Genomic DNA, 19,197 nt, shown 5'->3' on the forward strand with positions numbered 1-19,197 from the left:
TGATAGTGACAGGTACAAGCTAGGGCCCTGAGGTTATAGCTTGTTTGACCTCAAAGTGATTTGACCATTATATGCAAAGACCTCAATGGGCCTAGCACAGGGTATATGTGTGTGTTACAACTTAAATGCCTATGTAGAAATTAATTATTTAACACAATGGTTATAGGTCTGCATCCAGGGGCATTTCTAGAGAGGAGGGGGCCAGTGTTCCCCGCACACCCTGCACCCATTCTAGATATGCCCCTGTCTGCATCACTTTGCTGGACACCCCTCACTGCATCTTCTGTTCCTGGGACATGGCACACTCCTCTGTTCCCTCGCTTGCAGTGTATGTCCCCCCTGGACAAACCGAAACTCAGACGGAATTTCACCCTCACTTAATGTCCTCACACATGTTCCTCTCTCACTACCTCTGGGGACCCTCTGCTAGGAATTATGGTTTCCTGGTCCATCCAAAGTGAATACACAATAGCCAGTAACTGGCCAGTAGTAGCTCAGAGTCTGGTCATACCATGATATGAACCCCTATCTCTCCCACCTTCAGGCTGTGCGATCCCCACTGCTTGCCACCAGATGTGAGGATACCAGGTTTATGCATGCGTTATTTTCGCCCTTCATCCTTCGCCGCCTTGCACAGTGCCCAGATCCCTTTGGATTGCACAGTACCCCGGTTCCTTTAGGAGTTCCTTTGCATTGCACAGTACCCCGGTCCCTTTAGGAGTTCCTTTGGATTACACAGTACCCCGGTTCCTTTGGATTGCACAGTACCCCGGTTCCTTTAGGAGTTCCTTTGGATTGCACAGTACCCCGGTCCCTTTAGGAGTCCCTTTGGATTGCACAGTACCCCGCTTCCTTTAGGAGTTCCTTTGGATTGCACAGTACCCCGCTTCCTTTAGGAGTTCCTTTGGATTGCACAGTACCCCGGTCCCTTTAGGAGTTTCTTTGGATTGCACAGTACCCCGGTTCCTTTAGGAGTCCCTTTGGATTGCACAGTACCCCGCTTCCTTTAGGAGTTCCTGTGGATTGCACAGTACCCCGCTCCCTTTAGGAGTTCCTTTGGATTGCACAGTACCCCGGTCCCTTTAGGAGTCCCTTTGGATTGCACAGTACCCCGCTTCCTTTAGGAGTTCCTTTGGATTGCACAGTACCCCGGTCCCTTTAGGAGTTCCTTTGGATTGCACAGTACCCCGGTCCCTTTAGGAGTTCCTTTGGATTGCACAGTACCCCGATCCCTTTAGGAGTCCCTTTGGATTGCACAGTACCCCGGTCCCTTTAGGAGTTCCTTTGGATTGCACAGTACCCCGGTTCCTTTAGGAGTTCCTTTGGATTGCACAGTACCCCGGTTCCTTTAGGAGTTCCTTTGGATTGCACAGTACCCCGGTCCCTCTAGGAGTTCCTTTGGATTGCACAGTACCCCGGTCCCTCTAGGAGTTCCTTTGGATTGCACAGTACCCCGGTTCCTTTAGGAGTTCCTTTGGATTGCACAGTACCCCGGTCCCTTTAGGAGTCCCTTTGTATTGCACAGTACCCCGGTTCCTTTGGATTGCACAGTACACTGGTCCCTTTAGGAGTTCCTTTGGATTGCACAGTACCCCGGTTCCTTTGGATTGCACAGTACACTGGTCCCTTTAGGAGTTCCTTTGGATTGCACAGTACCCCGGTTCCTTTGGATTGCACAGTACACTGGTCCCTTTAGGAGTTCCTTTGGATTGCACAGTACCCCACTTCCTTTAGGAGTTCCTTTGGATTGCACAGTACCCCAGTCCCTTTAGGAGTCCCTTTGTATTGCACAGTACCCCGGTTCCTTTGGATTGCACAGAATGACACAATAGTACAGGTACAATGTTACCTTTATTACACACACTTGCCGCCTATTGTTTGCTCCTCCCTGGTAGAAGTCCGGGGAGGAGAAGCAGCTGGTTGGCAATGGGGGGGCAGGACATGATGGTCTGCATCATTAAGCACCACCCATTTCACTGTAAATGGCCACAACTTGCTCAGATTTAAATAGGGGCAGAGCCAAATGATGAGATTCTTGCAGAATCGCATTATTAAGCCCCACCCCCTACACAGGGGATCCACGATCGCTGTAGAAATTCTCCCCAATTTGAAGCCTTCACTAGTAAGTGGGCAGGAATGTGGGAGAAATGCCTAATTACTGGGGGTGCCGGGGCTTACCCGAAAAATCGATAGTCATGTAAAAACAGCACTGTGCAGACTATATACACGCTATATACACTATATACACTATATAAACCATACAGACACTATACACAAACTATACAGAATTACTAGTAGTATTAGCTAAACTTTGAGGATCCCACCATGTTCCTAAAGCAGAAGCCCCTTAGTATTAGACATGGGAGCAGTTACTGCATCACACTTACCCTCCTGGGCTGGGGGAACGCTGCGCCTGGGATAGGCTGCTCTGTGCTCCACGCTTCTCAGGGAGATGGCTTCTTCCTAATGCAAGGTCTGTGGACAGCAGGATCTCCCAACTCCTGTACCAAGTCCTGCCGCTCAGGCTAGGTGGCACTCCACCCCACTCCACCCCACCCCATGCTACCCCACCCCACTCCTCTCCACCCCTCTTAGTTTTAGTCATTTTAAATCCTCTGATTTTCCCACTATGAGGTGACACCCCTGAGCCCTGGTATTGGGCGGTGTGAATGCAGGGGCCGGTATTGGGCGGTGTGAATGCAGGGGCCGGTATTGGGCGGTGTGAAGGCAGGGGCCGGTATTGGGCGGTGTGAATGCAGGGGCCGGTATTGGGCGGTGTGAATGCAGGGGCCGGTATTGGGCGGTGTGAATGCAGGGGCCGGTATTGGGCGGTGTGAATGCAGGGGCCGGTATTGAGCGGTGTGAATACAGGGGCCGGTATTGGGCAGTGTGAATACAGGGATGGCTACAGAGCAGTTAGTGAATCTGTTGTTCCTTACTCCCCCCTGTGGATTTCACGTGTCGGCCAGTCTTGCAAAGGCAACATTAGTACAAAGCAACTTAATCATGTTGATAAGGGGGTTGGCTCCCCTGGGGCTATAGAAAGAGTCCCTGTTAACCCCTAAACTCCCTATGGTTGATAAGTCTGTAAGGTATAGTGCACATAACACAACTAAAACTTATCTAAACTAAACACAGGGACAACAGGAGATGGATTTAAAATTAAAGGTCAAATTTATTTGACATCAAAATATTAATAATAATAAAATATTGAATTTGGGCTATCTAATTAGATAATTAGAAGTTGCCAATTGAAATTGATTATGAGCTTAAAGTTAGTATGGTGTCGGACAACAAAGAACGGACAATCCCACAAAACACATGCAGACCAATTATATCACTCATTGGTGTTCAACTCTCCAGCATAAAGCACGCCCGGACAGGCTGTCTCATTTCCCTGTAGGCATGGGTTTGGCTTATCATTGATCAAGGAGAGCGCACCCATATAACTAGAAGCACACTACCATTCTTTCCGCCAAAGCGAGGCAACTCAAGCCGCAGGGCGCCACCAAATAAACGAAACCAACTCCATCACTACCCTAAACAACACCTCCACAAATAGAAGCAAACCTGCTTCCAACAAATGGACCTTGTCAGACCTCTACAAACGCACGCCTTTGAACCCAATTGCGCCATGAACCACCACTTCGCCACCCATTGACAACAGACATCGAGACACCGCAGTGTTCACCCTCCACCGCGCCTCTTCCATCACAATACCAGACTTGCAGGATCACCACTTACGGCAAGGAATTACAGCTGACCACACCCACTTACAAAAAGGCCACTCATGATGCAACAGCTCAAAATCATGCACCATAGCCCACCGAAGATCTAAAGACGTACCCTTACCCAGATCATTGCCATCCAAGTACACAATCCACAACTTCAGCCGACCAATTCGCACTGCAGACACCAGGCGCCCTCTCAGCTCAGGCCACTGCATTCCTCTAATACCCAACCACCTAACACTGGGAGCCGAAGCAAAAGAACGTGAGTTATGTGCAACAGACGATTTATTGGCCCAATAAATAAATGAATGGCCAATGATCCAGACTGGCCTATCATCATACAATCCTGTAAGAAAAATAATATGGGTTCTTCAATACCTTTATTGAATAAACTATAACTCTCAAACCACACCACGCACACCTGCCATCCGCAGACAGGACAACATAAAACAACAATAACGATGTTAGTGACAAAAACAGGGGCATGCCAACCAGGCTGGAGGTAACAACAAAACCTACAAGGATCTTTTCTATTTTATAGGGAAACTAGCTGTTGCCTCTGTAGGAAAAAATTTAAATCCCTCCGAACCCCTGAATCAAGTAGTCTAAACCCCTGGTCACCATGCTGAAAATTCGCTAGCAAGCACCCTGCCCGTACGCACATAATGACGGAATGCTCCGGATTTCCACCCACCCAGAGCCTGAATCTCTGACTGAAAATCATCAGCAGCAGCAGACGTGGCAGCCCCAATTCGGAATGAATGAGCGCCATATTCATGTGAAGGGAGACCGAGATCCGCCATACACTGCTGCAAAAACTGACCAAATTGTTATGTACTAACTGGAACCCCATCCTGATGCACCAACCACGCTTCTCCACACTCTGGACGCTGCTGAAAATATGCATGCGCCAGAAACACCGGACAGATCCTGATGTCCTGACACCTCTGCAAAGCTAGCCAGCGACCCCGACCAATCTGGTCAGTATTAGAGCGACGTATCTTACACAAGAGAGAATTCTCACCGCACAATACGTCCCAAAGAAGCAGCGCAGATGCCGCAGTGCGTGCAGGCGCCACCAACTCACTAACCTGAAAAGCACCGTGAAACGCCATGGCAAAAGTTAATTTCAACAAATGAACTTCAAACTGCGAGAAGCACACGCCTTCAATAGACGTGGCAACAAATCAAGATCTATCATGCTAGAGAAAAAAGCCACCTCCGCTAATCACTTACGCACCAACGACAAGGAACGACAAGCCTCAAAATAGGACCAGAGAAAAGAGTGCATCAACCGATGCCGACTCCTACCTCCATTCCCAGGGAGAGGCAATATTCATCCCACTCACGCCAAGCAGCTTCATATGAACGCAAAGTCCCAGGGGCAACAGACCGCCTCGCTAGTTCCTCCAATCCGGCCTGATGACCCACCAGACATAATTAGGACAATTATCTCCCAGCAGTGCTGACCCAATGAAACCTAGAAAGGGCATCTGCAACCACATTACCTACCCCAGGGATGTGCTTAGCCCAAAAGCTAATGTTACACACCAAGCAACGCAGCACCAATCTAGCGCGCAAACAAAGAACCGGCAGGGAGGATGATCACCGACGGTTAATAGCCTGGACCAACCACCAGGTTGTCGCACCAGAATACTATGCTAGAGTTGCGCAGGCGCTCCCCCCAAATTTCTGCAGCCACAACGATTGGAAAAAGCTCGAGTAGAAATAGATTCCTGGTCAAGCCGTCTCCAACCCAAGATGCCGACCAAGGGGCCGCGCACCATGACCCATCTAGATAAGCCCCAAAACTGGAAGAGCCGGCAGCATCCGTGAAAAGCTGTAAGTCCGAATTATTACGCGATAGCGATGGCAATGGCCAAATGGACACCCCATTAAAAGCCGACAGGAAAACGGACTAAACACGCAGGTCCCATTTTAGCTCCGTGGACAGACGCAAAAAACAATGCGGACTACGCAAACCCGCAGTGGCCCTCTCCAATTTGCGTCAAAAAACCCTACCCATAGGAATCACCCTACACGTTAAAGCACCCCAAGAGAGACTGCGCTTGACATAGTGTCACCTTACCGGCCAGCAGCCTCGCCGTGATAGCTGCCTGCAGTTTCTGAACCTTGTTGTCCGGGAGCCGACAGCAACCCATAGCCGTGTCTATTTCTATACCGAGGAAGGACGGGCGAGTGACCGGGCCCTCGGTTTTGTCATGGGCAATGGGCAAACCTAGCTCCGCAAATAGTGCCTGGACCCAAAAAAGCAAACACGCACACCGAGGGGAACCAGCCAGCCCGATATAGAGGAAATCGTCCAGGTAATGAACCAGGACCATCTCCCCTGTGCCAGCAGAAACACCCCAATGTCAGTGTACAGGAGTGTGTCAGTGTACAGGAGTGTGTCAGTGTACAGGAGTGTGTCAGTGTGCTGTGTACAGGAGTGTGTCAGTGTACAGGAGTGTGTCAGTGTGCTGTGTACAAGAGTGTGTCAGTGTGCTGTGTACAGGAGTGTGTCAGTGTCCTGTCTACAGGAGTGTGCCAGTGTCCTGTGTACAATAGTGTGTCAGTGTACAGGAGTGTGTCAGTGTGCTGTGTATAGGTGTGTCAGTGTGCTGTGTATAGGTGTGTCAGTGTGCTGTGTACAGGAGTGTGTCAGTGTGCCGTGTACAGGAGTGTGTCAGTGTGCTGTGTACAGGAGTGTGTCAGTGTGCCGTGTATAGGAGTGTGTCAGTGTGCTGTGTATAGGAGTGTGTCAGTGTGCTGTGTATAGGAGTGTGTCAGTGTGCTGTGTATAGGAGTGTGTCAGTGTGCCGTGTATAGGTGTGTGTCAGTGTACAGGAGTGTGTCAGTGTGCCGTGTACAGGAGTGTGTCAGTGTGCCGTGTACAGGAGTGTGTCAGGGTACAGGAGTGTGTCAGTGTGCCGTGTACAGGAGTGTGTCAGTGTGCCGTATACAGGAGTGTGTCAGTGTGCCGTGTACAGGAGTGTGTCAGTGTGCCGTGTACAGGAGTGTGTCAGTGTGCCGTGTACAGGAGTGTGTCAGTGTGCCGTGTATAGGTGTGTCAGTGTGCCGTGTACAGGAGTGTGTCAGTGTGCCGTGTACAGGAGTGTGTCAGTGTGCCGTGTACAGGAGTGTGTCAGTGTGCCGTGTACAGGAGTGTGTCAGTGTGCCGTGTACAGGAGTGTGTCAGTGTGCTGTGTACAGGAGTGTGTCAGTGTGCTGTGTACAGGAGTGTGTCCGTGTACAGGAGTGTGCCGTGTATAGGTGTGTGTCAGTGTACAGAAGTGTGTCAGTGTGCTGTGTATAGGTGTGTGTCAGTGTACAGGAGTGTGTCAGTGTGCCGTGTACAGGAGTGTGTCAGTGTGCCGTGTACAGGAGTGTGTCTGTGTACAGGAGTGTGCCGTGTATAGGTGTGTGTCAGTGTACAGGAGTGTGTCAGTGTGCCGTGTACAGGAGTGTGTCAGTGTGCCGTGTACAGGAGTGTGTCAGTGTGCCGTGTACAGGAGTGTGTCAGTGTGCCGTATATAGGAGTGTGTCAGTGTGCCGTGTATAGGTGTGTGTCAGTGTACAGGAGTGTGTCAGTGTGCCGTGTACAGGAGTGTGTCAGTGTGCCGTGTACAGGAGTGTGTCAGGGTACAGGAGTGTGTCAGTGTGCCGTGTACAGGAGTGTGTCAGTGTGCCGTATACAGGAGTGTGTCAGTGTGCCGTGTATAGGAGTGTGTCAGTGTGCCGTGTACAGGAGTGTGTCAGTGTGCCATGTACAGGAGTGTGTCAGTGTGCCGTGTATAGGTGTGTCAGTGTGCCGTGTACAGGAGTGTGTCAGTGTGCCATGTATAGGTGTGTCAGTGTGCCGTGTACAGGAGTGTGTCAGTGTGCCGTGTACAGGAGTGTGTCAGTGTGCTGTGTACAGGAGTGTGTCAGTGTGCTGTGTACAGGAGTGTGTCAGTGTGCTGTGTATAGGTGTGTGTCAGTGTACAGAAGTGTGTCAGTGTGCTGTGTATAGGTGTGTGTCAGTGTACAGGAGTGTGTCAGTGTGCCGTGTATAGGTGTGTCAGTGTGCCGTGTACAGGAGTGTGTCAGTGTGCCGTGTACAGGAGTGTGTCAGTGTGCCGTGTATAGGTGTGTCAGTGTGCCGTGTACAGGAGTGTGTCAGTGTGCCGTGTACAGGAGTGTGTCAGTGTGCCATGTATAGGTGTGTCAGTGTGCCGTGTACAGGAGTGTGTCAGTGTGCCGTGTACAGGAGTGTGTCAGTGTGCTGTGTACAGGAGTGTGTCAGTGTGCTGTGTACAGGAGTGTGTCAGTGTGCTGTGTATAGGTGTGTGTCAGTGTACAGAAGTGTGTCAGTGTGCTGTGTATAGGTGTGTGTCAGTGTACAGGAGTGTGTCAGTGTGGCGTGTATAGGTGTGTCAGTGTGCCGTGTACAGGAGTGTGTCAGTGTGCCGTGTACAGGAGTGTGTCAGTGTGCCGTGTACAGGAGTGTGTCAGTGTGCCGTGTACAGGAGTGTGTCCATGTACAGGAGTGTGCCGTGTATAGGTGTGTGTCAGTGTACAGGAGTGTGTCAGTGTGCCGTGTACAGGAGTGTGTCAGTGTGCCGTGTACAGGAGTGTGTCAGTGTGCCGTGTATAGGTGTGTCAGTGTGCCGTGTACAGGAGTGTGTCAGTGTGCCGTGTACAGGAGTGTGTCAGTGTGCAGTGTACAGGAGTGTGTCAGTGTGCAGGAGTGTGTCAGTGTGCAGTGTACAGGAGTGTGTCAGTGTACAGGAGTGTGTCAGTGTGCTGTGTATTGTAGTGCGTCAGTGTGCTGTGTATTGTAGTGTGTCAGTGTGCTGTGTATTGTAGTGCGTCAGTGTGCTGTGTGTGTGTAGCAGTGTGTGAGTGTTGCAGCTTTGCTGGCAAAGATTGATGTTGAGTCGGCTTTCCACCTGTTGCCTGTTCATCCAGAATCCTTCTGTTTTATGGGTTTTCAGTTGCAGGAGGGGTATTTCGTGGACATGTCTGCCTATGGGATGCTAGCACACTGACACACTCCTATACACAGCACACTGACACACTCCTATACACAGCACACTGACACACTCCTATACACAGCACACTGACACACTCCTATACACAGCACACTGACACACTCCTATACACAGCACACTGACACACTCCTATACACAGCACACTGACACACTCCTATACACAGCACACTGACACACTCCTATACACAGCACACTGACACACTCCTATACACAGCACACTGACACACTCCTATACACAGCACACTGACACACTCCTATACACAGCACACTGACACACTCCTATACACAGCACACTGACACACTCCTATACACAGCACACTGACACACTCCTATACACAGCACACTGACACACTCCTATACACAGCACACTGACACACTCCTGTACACAGCACACTGACACACTAATGTACACTGACACACTCCTGTACACAGCACACTCCTGTACACTGACACACTGACACACTAATGTACACTGACACACTCCTGTACACTGACACACTCCTGTACACAGCACACTGACACACTCCTGTACACTGACACACTGACACACTCCTGTACACTGACACACTGACACACTAATGTACACTGACACACTCCTGTACACAGCACACTCCTGTACACAGCACACTGACACACTAATGTACACTGACACACTCCTGTACACAGCACACTCCTGTACACAGCACACTCCTGTACACAGCACACTGACACACTAATGTACACTGACACACTCCTGTACACAGCACACTCCTGTACACAGCACACTGACACACTCCTGTACACAGCACACTGACACACTCCTGTACACTGACACACTCCTATACACTGACACACTCCTGTACACAGCACACTGACACACTCCTGTACACTGACACACTGACACACTCCTATACACTGACACACTCCTGTACACTGACACACTCCTGTACACTGACACACTCCTGTACACAGCACACTGACACACTCCTATACACTGACACACTCCTGTACACAGCACCCTGACATACTCCTGTACACAGCACACTGACACACTCCTATACACTGACACACTCCTATACACTGACACACTCCTGTACACAGCACACTGACACACTCCTATACACTGACACACTCCTGTACACAGCACACTGACACTTTCCTGTACACAGCACACTGACACACTCCTGTACACTGACACACTGACACACTCCTGTACACTGACACACTGACACACTCCTGTACACTGACACACTGACACACTCCTGTACACAGCACACTGACACACTCCTGTACACAGCACACTGACACACTCCTGTACACTGACACACTCCTGTACACTGACACACTGACACACTCCTGTACACTGACACACTCCTGTACACAGCACACTGACACACTCCTGTACACTGACACACTCCTGTACACAGCACACTGACATACTCCTGTACACTGACACACTCCTGTACACTGACACACTCCTGTACACTGACACACGGACACACTCCTGTACACTGACACACTCCTGTACACTGACACACTCCTGTACACTGACACACTGACACACTCCTATACACTGACACACTCCTGTACACTGACACACTCCTGTACACTGACACACCCCTATACACTGACACACCCCTATACACTGACACACTCCTATACACAGCACACTGACACACTCCTGTACACTGACACACTCCTGTACACTGACACACTCCTGTACACTGACACACTGACACACTCCTGTACACTGACACACTCCTGTACACTGACACACGGACACACTCCTGTACACTGACACACTCCTGTACACTGACACACTCCTGTACACAGCACACTGACACACTCCTGTACACTGACACACTCCTGTACACTGACACACTCCTGTACACTGACACACTGACACACTCCTGTACACTGACACACTCCTGTACACAGCACACTCCTGTACACAGCACACTGACACACTCCTATACACTGACACACTCCTGTACACTGACACACTCCTGTACACAGCACACTGACACACTCCTGTACACTGACACACTCCTGTACACAGCACACTGACACACTCCTGTACACAGCACACTGACACACTCCTGTACACTGACACACTCCTGTACACTGACACACTCCTGTACACTGACACACTGACACACTCCTGTACACTGACACACTCCTGTACACTGACACACTCCTGTACACAGCACACTGACACACTCCTGTACACTGACACACTCCTGTACACTGACACACTGACACACTCCTGTACACTGACACACTCCTGTACACAGCACACAGACACACTCCTGTACACTGACACACTCCTGTACACTGACACACTCCTGTACACAGCACACTGACACACTCCTGTACACTGACACACTCCTGTACACTGACACACTCCTGTACACAGCACACTCCTGTACACAGCACTCTGACACACTCCTGTACACTGACACACGGACACACTCCTGTACACTGACACACTCCTGTACACTGACACACTCCTGTACACAGCACACTGACACACTCCTGTACACTGACACACTCCTGTACACTGACACACTCCTGTACACAGCACACTGACACACTCCTGTACACTGACACACTCCTGTACACAGCACTCTGACACACTCCTGTACACAGCACACTGACACACTCCTGTACACTGACACACTCCTGTACACAGCACACTGACACACTCCTGTACACAGCACACTGACACACTCCTGTACACTGACACACTCCTGTACACTGACACACTCCTGTACACTGACACACTCCTGTACACAGCACACTGACACACTCCTGTACACTGACACACTCCTGTACACTGACACACTCCTGTACAGTGACACACTCCTGTACACTGACACACTCCTGTACACAGCACACTGACACACTCCTGTACACTGACACACTCCTGTACACAGCACTCTGACACACTCCTGTACACTGACACACTCCTGTACACTGACACACGGACACACTCCTGTACACTGACACACTGACACACTCCTGTACACAGCACACTGACACACTCCTGTACACAGCACACTGACACACTCCTGTACACTGACACACTCCTGTACACTGACACACTGACACACTCCTGTACACTGACACACTCCTGTACACTGACACACTGACACACTCCTGTACACTGACACACTCCTGTACACAGCACACTGACACACTCCTATACACTGACACACTGACACACTCCTGTACACTGACACACTGACACACTCCTGTACACTGACACACTGACACACTCCTGTACACTGACACACTCCTGTACACTGACACACTCCTGTACACAGCACACTGACACACTCCTATACACTGACACACTGACACACTCCTGTACACTGACACACTCCTGTACACTGACACACTGACACACTCCTGTACACTGACACACTCCTGTACACTGACACACTGACACACTCCTGTACACTGACACACTCCTGTACACTGACACACTGACACACTCCTGTACACTGACACACTCCTGTACACTGACACACTGACACACTCCTGTACACTGACACACTCCTGTACACTGACACACTGACACACTCCTGTACACTGACACACTCCTGTACACTGACACACTCCTGTACACAGCACACTGACACACTCCTATACACTGACACACTGACACACTCCTGTACACTGACACACTCCTGTACACTGACACACTCCTGTACACTGACACACTCCTGTACACTGACACACTGACACACTCCTGTACACTGACACACTCCTATACACTGACACACTGACACACTCCTGTACACTGACACACTCCTGTACACTGACACACTGACACACTCCTGTACACTGACACACTCCTGTACACTGACACACTCCTATACACTGACACACTGACACACTCCTGTACACTGACACACTCCTGTACACTGACACACTGACACACTCCTGTACACTGACACACTGACACACTCCTGTACACTGACACACGAACACACTCCTGTACACTGACACACTCCTATACACTGACACACTCCTGTACACTGACACACTCCTGTACACAGGACACTGACACACTCCTGTACACTGACACACTCCTATACACTGACACACTCCTGTACACTGACACACTCCTGTACACTGACACACTCCTGTACACAGGACACTGACACACTCCTGTACACTGACACACTCCTGTACACAGGACACTGACACACTCCTGTACACTGACACACTCCTGTACACTGACACACTCCTGTACACTGACACACTGACACACTCCTGTACACTGACACACTCCTGTACACTGACACACTCCTGTACACAGCACACTGACACACTCCTATACACTGACACACTGACACACTCCTGTACACTGACACACTCCTGTACACTGACACACTCCTGTACACTGACACACTCCTGTACACTGACACACTGACACACTCCTGTACACTGACACACTCCTATACACTGACACACTGACACACTCCTGTACACTGACACACTCCTGTACACTGACACACTGACACACTCCTGTACACTGACACACTCCTGTACACTGACACACTCCTATACACTGACACACTGACACACTCCTGTACACTGACACACTCCTGTACACTGACACACTGACACACTCCTGTACACTGACACACTGACACACTCCTGTACACTGACACACGAACACACTCCTGTACACTGACACACTCCTATACACTGACACACTCCTGTACACTGACACACTCCTGTACACAGGACACTGACACACTCCTGTACACTGACACACTCCTATACACTGACACACTCCTGTACACTGACACACTCCTGTACACTGACACACTCCTGTACACAGGACACTGACACACTCCTGTACACTGACACACTCCTGTACACAGGACACTGACACACTCCTGTACACTGACACACTCCTGTACACTGACACACTCCTGTACACTGACAGCAGATTTCTCCCCCAGTACTGAGAGTCAGGAAGTCAGAGAGGACAGGAAACCACAATCATTACTGTGACTTATATGTACCGTGTGCTTCTGTACAAACATGACCTGGTACATATATGGGATACGCACATAGGAAATGTACATACAAGGGCTGCTCCTGTCCTAAACTTCCTGCAGACATGGAGCTTGTACCATTTATTGTGTTCTCCTATCTGATATTATGTGTAGTGCCACTAAAGCCACAATAACAGTAACACATATTGGGGGGGGGGGTGTATTAATGGGGTTAATGCAGTTTGGGAGGTGTTACCGCATTCCCCATATGTACACAGCACGGTGGGTGGCGTTACCCAATAGAAGCCTGTGGGCTCCCTCTTGGGATCGGATCCCTACCATCAGCCCCCACGGTTTTCTGTACATGTGCAGGAGGACGCCAGGGGGAATTCTGGGTGTTTAACCCGGGAGTCTCTCGGTCCGGAGCCATCGCAGAGGACAGATCTCATCGGGAGAGCCGTCCTCTGCCATATTCTAGGTACATACCGCTGTAATTATTATTATACAGTGCACACATTCCGCATCGCTTTACAGAGAGCGCAGTAATGAGCAGCGGTATGTACCGCATCGGTGCTTTGTACATCCCACCCAAATTATAGAAAATAAATATATATATATATATATATATAAAATTAAAGGATTTGTTTTGTTATCTGACTGTGTAAGTAGTGGCTACATGTGGCGGTTTATGGCCAGGACTTGTGTCACCTATAGGAAGTGTCTGTATATACTATATATACACGTCAGCAGATGGATTACAGAGGACACTATTTATATTGTGCACCAGTCGGCTCACTAAGTACATTTTGAAACTAATTGATCACTTTTTTTTTTAAACTGAAAAATGCTCCTTGCATAAGTTATCAATCCCTGTGACTAGTACTGGTTACTGCAGAACCTTACTTTGCCGGCTAATCTGTTAGGGTCAGTGTGTACCAGGTGTGCGCACATATTGGGAGTGGACCTGCCATGCAGATGTGCTCAGGTTAGGTTGGATGACGCGTGTGTACTGTTATTTACACACAGAGCCACAGGTTACACACAGAGCCACAGGTTACATATAGTGCCACAGGTTACATATAGTGCCACAGGTTACACACAGAGCCACAGGTTACATATAGTGCCACAGGTTACATATAGTGCCACAGGTTACACACAGAGCCACAGGTTACACACAGAGCCACAGGTTACATACAGAGCCACAGGTTACACACAGAGCCACAGGTTACACATAGTGCCACAGGTTACACATAGTGCCACAGGTTACACACAGAGCCACAGGTTACACACAGTGCCACAGATTACACACAGTACCACAGATTACACACAGAGCCACAGATTACACACAGAGCCACAGATTACACACAGAGCCACAGATTACACACAGAGCCACAGATTACACACAGAGCCACAGATTGAAATTTGGCCTTTGTAGAATATTCACCTCTTTGCTGTCCATCCTCACCAGATGGTGGCGCACGGTGTATCTAACGTATTTCTCATTATTCCACACCCAGTACTTAAAAACCCAGCTTCACACATCTAACACACGGAGCTATTTGCCCCTTCATAGGAAGCCTGGCAATTCTAAATATATGCAGCCAGTTGTAATAGTCAGTGTAATGCAGCGTGGTCAAACATGTAGTGGTCAACTGCGCAGCCTGCATGGGCTTCCTTCAGGAACAACAGGCCGCTATTTGGGCTGGCATAGCGCCATCTTGGAAGTATGATGTCTGCACTGGCATATAGTGATGATGTATGAATGTAGCCTTAGTGGTATAGTTTAAATTGCAACATGAAGAATTGAATCTATCATTGAAATACATAAAACAGACGGCTGGACTGAGACGCCATGTTTGCATACGCATTGCAGCCATAGCTAAGGAGCCACGTGGAATTATGTAATGTTGCCTTGTTTGCAAAGTTTTGAGTTTTACAGCACGTGCTGTGGCCATTTTAGAGTGACCCCGGTTAGTTTGTACTAATAAACTTCATATGCAGCAGCAGTTATATTAATATTTAATGAACCATATAATAATGTTAGATTAAAACAGGGCTCAGCAAATTTTTCAAAAATCTAGGAGCCAGCTTAAATGGTTAGGAGCCTGTCCACGTCACCAATCAAAATATATAGAACACTATACATGCCCCTTTAATGCCCCCCACACATGCCGTTAGACCACCTCACATGCCACTTCAATGTCCGTATGACTCAGCCACATGCCTGTCTCTGGTGCCCAATACAGCATACAGCCTACCTCACAGTACTGCCACCAATGCATAGTATACTATTCCACATAGAATGGCCACCAATTCATGGCATGCCACACAGTAGGGCCCCCAAGTCATGGCATGCCACACAGTAGGGCCCCCAATTTATGGCATGCCACACAATAGGGCCCCCAATTTATGGCATGCCACACAATAATGCCCCCAATTTATGGCATGCCACACAATAGGGCCCCCAATTCATGGCATGCCACACAGCCGGGCCCTCAATTCAGCAGATCTGGATTTGGTTTGCCAAAACCACCCCTTGTATGTTCTGGATCTGTAAATTTTTATTTTTTAAAAAATTTATAAAAAATCTGCTAAAATCATATTTTTTTTTCTTTTTTGTTCAGACAGTATTATTAACCTCAATAACATTAATTTCCACTCATTTCCAGTCAATTTTGACCACCTCACAATATTGGTTTCATCCAGTTTAGGCCCAAAATTTGCACCAATCTAGCTGGCTGACTAAGCTAAGTGGTAGCAGTGGGCAGCACAAACATGTGGCAGGTCAACCCCCCAACATGGCACATAAGGAAACATAGGTTTTTATTATTCAAGAGGCCTGAGGGAGTTTTAGATGTAACAGTCAGCCTAATTGGTGAATCCAAGTTATTCAAATATATATCACTATCCCCCTTCCTCTTTCTTTCCACACCAGGAAGATGTCAATATAACGGTGATAATATTCAATACTTTCTCCAAACTGCAGCAATGAGTGTTTTCATATGAATCCATGTAGAGTTTGTCATATGATGGGGCAATGTTACTCCCCATCGCAGTTCCCACAATTTGGAGAAAGTATCAATCCCCAAATCTGAAATAATTGCATGTCATGGTCAACTAAAGTAAATGAAATAAAAAAATTCATAGTGTAATGGTTAGCATTACTGCCACACAGCACGGAGATTGTGGGTTTGATTCCCACTATGGCACTATGTGGAGTTTGTATATTCTCCCAAATTAACCCTAGTGTGTAAGTATGTGTGTAAGACCCACTGGGACTGATGAGAATGGACTGCAGAATATGTGTGCTCTATATAAATAACTGGTAATACATAAAAAAAATTATATATATATATATATATATATATATATATATATATACACACACACACAGATACCACGCAAGTGGAGGTTATCATGCAAAACATGTTGGAAAAGTTTGTGGCTCGGGGATATATAAGGAGGGACCTAGAACAAATTAAGAGAAAGGTCCTAAATATCCCTCGAGAGGATACCATGTTACCTAAGTTAGAAGTGGTTGCAGATCAGTGTAAAATTATACCTTGGGTTAATAGGTACACCACCAGTAGTCTGAGGATAAACAATAGGGCCAAGAGATGGTGGCCGGTCATTAGCTCTGACAAAGAACTGCCAGCATTGTATGGCTCTAGACTTATGCCGTGTCAGACCAGAGGGAGAAACTTAAAAGACCGAGTGGTTAAAATAGATATCACTGACATGAATAAGACAGATTCCACCCATTTTTTAAGTCACAGGTTGGGTTGTTTTCGATGTTTAGGTTGTGTAACCTGTAGATCTTGGTCTGTTGGAGATACATTTTCCCATCCTCACACAGGGAAAAAGTTTAAAATATGCTTTGCATTGACCTGTACTACTACTTTTGTCATCTACCTTCTGTCTTGCCCGTGTGGGTTAAACTACGTGGGCAAGACGGAAAGGAAGTTTAAAGAAAGTATGGCACTGCATAGAAGTGCCATTAGACAGGCTTTGGATTCAGGTTCTAGTGACCAGCCTGTAGCCAGGCATTTTTTGCAGGCCAAACATGGGGTGGCATGTTTGAGGGCCATTATTATTGACCATGAACCTGTTTCAAGGCGTGGGGGAGATAGAGGTAAAAAACTTTTGCAGAGAGAAACCAAGTGGATTTTCAAGTTGGGGACGCTTGCACCCAGGGCTCTCAATGAAACTATGGGTTTGAGATGTTTCTTATAACCTCTTAACTTTTTTATAACCTCTTTAATTCTATATAACTCCAGACAGTGTTTTGATGATCTCTCTGTGTTGATAAATTTTGGTATTGCTGAGATGATGTTCTATTTAAATTGATGTTTCCTTTTTTTATGTAAAGGTTAAAGATATGAGGATGGATCATTACTGTGTTGTTAAATATGTAAATTATTCAATTGTTTATATGTGCAGGAATCATGTCCATCAGGCATTGTCTTGTATAAACAATTTGATATTTGATGAGTATATTATATCGGGGTGACAAGATGCTTATTTGGTAGTACTTACCGTTTTTGAAATTAACATAGTTTTTGGCAACAGTTAACAATGTTTTAATCTGTTTTTCTTATATGTTTTTAATTTTATTGGTGTATGCACATTCTCTTAGATGATGTTATGCAATAGTAGTTCTTTTTTGTGATTTGGACCCCCGGACGCGTGGTTGTTTGGTCGGTTGCTATGCAACATCTGATCGATACCCACGTGGGGGGTCGCGGGTCCTTGACGTCACTCAGCGCCGCGGCGCTATTCGCTTGTGTCGTTCTGGGACCTTTCTGGCCCGCTTTTTCACAGGTGGGTGATATCACCTTATAGGTGTGCTGCATTTCATGATTGATTGGGGATGCATTGTGGGTATATAGATGTGGGGAATGTGGTCTTTTATTGTATGCTGTACGTCCCTGACGACGGGTAATTCCCGAAACGTAGGATTAAAGGACTTTTAAAACTCTGGAAACTTCAGTCTCATGAGTGCCTCCGTTTGTGGAATATATATATATATATATATATATATATATATATATATATTGTAGTTTGTATGTTATTAAAATGACATGCATAAAAAACTAAATAACAGTGGTTACATTATATCTAATATATTAAAAGCCATATCTAATAATCGTAAAAAATGTACAAAAATAGATGCATGAGGAAAAATATATAAGCTAAACATTAATAATTGATTGATAAATTGTATATATATATATATATTAGTGCCGGACTAGGCAATGAGGGGCCCACCGGGGGAATCAGTGGTAAGGGTGTGGTCATCCAACATAGGGGGTATGGCCAGCCACCACAGATGCTTGGCCAACCATTAGGCAAATCTTTGTGTAGTTTCTATAGAAGGGAACCAAGCTCCCATGTTGATCAGTGGTCCTTCTCTACCAGGTAACTGACTGTCTAATAAAG

The 19,197-nt window shown here is 47.6% G+C and overlaps 1 protein-coding gene across 1 annotated transcript in view; it reads left to right on the forward strand.

Annotated features, from left to right (window-relative positions):
• The window catches only part of ACAP1 (ArfGAP with coiled-coil, ankyrin repeat and PH domains 1), a 449,099-nt gene that overhangs the window by 25,660 nt on the left and 404,242 nt on the right, over positions 1 to 19,197 (forward strand). The window lies entirely within an intron of this gene.

This window comes from Taudactylus pleione, unplaced genomic scaffold (assembly GCF_031769625.1).
Source record: "Taudactylus pleione unplaced genomic scaffold, aTauple2 ptg001664l, whole genome shotgun sequence".
Classification (NCBI taxonomy): Eukaryota; Metazoa; Chordata; class Amphibia; order Anura; family Myobatrachidae; genus Taudactylus; species Taudactylus pleione.